The sequence below is a fragment of the Pristiophorus japonicus genome, chromosome 1 (assembly GCF_044704955.1).
Source record: "Pristiophorus japonicus isolate sPriJap1 chromosome 1, sPriJap1.hap1, whole genome shotgun sequence".
Classification (NCBI taxonomy): Eukaryota; Metazoa; Chordata; class Chondrichthyes; family Pristiophoridae; genus Pristiophorus; species Pristiophorus japonicus.
In genome coordinates this window covers 113,097,841-113,099,041 of record NC_091977.1, presented here as the reverse complement: position 1 = coordinate 113,099,041, position 1,201 = coordinate 113,097,841, and the positions used below count along the sequence as shown (strand labels likewise).

Sequence of the window (1,201 nt, the reverse complement as noted above, 5' to 3'; positions counted from 1 at the left end):
TACAGTTGCAGCAGGACCTCCCTGCTTTTGTACTCCATCCCTCTTGCAATGAAGGCCAACATTCCATTCGCCTTCCTGATTACCTGCTGCACCTGCAAACTAACTTTTTGGGATTCATCTCGGTGCAACCCTTGTCATTTGATGATCGACTGATTGACACCTCCGGGCCGTTGCAGGCTGGGGCTTCCACCCGACCCTCGTTGGAAGGGAGGAGAAGCGTTGGGCGGTCCGGGCTTGGCCCTCCGGGGAGGAAAAGCAAGCCGAAAAAAAAAACGAACAACTCTTAGCGGTGGATCACTCGGCTCGTGCGTCGATGAAGAACGCAGCTAGCTGCGAGAATTAATGTGAATTGCAGCACACATTGATCATCGACACTTTGAACGCACTTTGCGGCCCCGGGTTCCTCCCGGGGCTACGCCTGTCTGAGGGTCGCTTGTACGATCAATCGCACTCGCCTTTGCCGTCGGGTGAAGGCGGGAGCGCGGCTGGAATCAAAAAGAGTTTCATGCACAAGGACCCCCAGGTCCCTCTGCACCGCAGCATGTTGTAATTTCTCCCCATTCAAATAATATTCCCTTTTACTGTTTTTTTTTCCGAAGGTGGATGACCTCACACTTTCCGACATTGTATTCCATCTGCCAAACCTAAGCCCATTCGCTTAACCTATCCAAATCTCTTTGCAGCCGTTCTGTGTCCTCTACACAACCCGCTTTCCCACGAATCTTTGTGCCATCTGCAAATTTTGTTACACTACACTCTGTCCCCTCTTCCAGATCATCTATGTATATTGTAAACAGTTGTGGTCCCAGCACCAATCCCTGTGGCACACCACTAACCACCGATTTCCAACCCGAAAAGGACCCATTTATCCCGACTCTCTGCTTTCTGTTAGCCAGCCAATTCTCTATCCATTCTAATACATTTCCTCTGACTCCGCGTACCTTTATCTTCTGCAGTAACCTTTTGTGTGGCACCTTATCGAATGCCTTTTGGAAATCTAAATACACCACATCCATCGGTACACCTCTATCCACCATGCTCGTTATATCCTCAAAGAATTCCAGTAAATTAGTTAAACATGATTTACCCTTCATGAATCCAAGTTGCGTCTGCTTGATTGCACTATTCCTATCTAGATGTCCCACTATTTCTTCCTTAATGATAGTTTCAAGCATTTTCCCCACTACAGATGTTAAACTAA

General features: G+C 48.0%; 1 non-coding gene across 1 annotated transcript; it reads left to right on the top strand.

The window, feature by feature from the left end:
• The first annotated feature begins 278 nt into the window (after positions 1 to 278).
• Positions 279 to 432, top strand: LOC139278474 (5.8S ribosomal RNA). Its single transcript, XR_011596275.1, has one exon. It is a non-coding gene; the product is annotated as a 5.8S ribosomal RNA (ribosomal RNA).
• Positions 433 to 1,201: the final 769 nt, after the last annotated feature.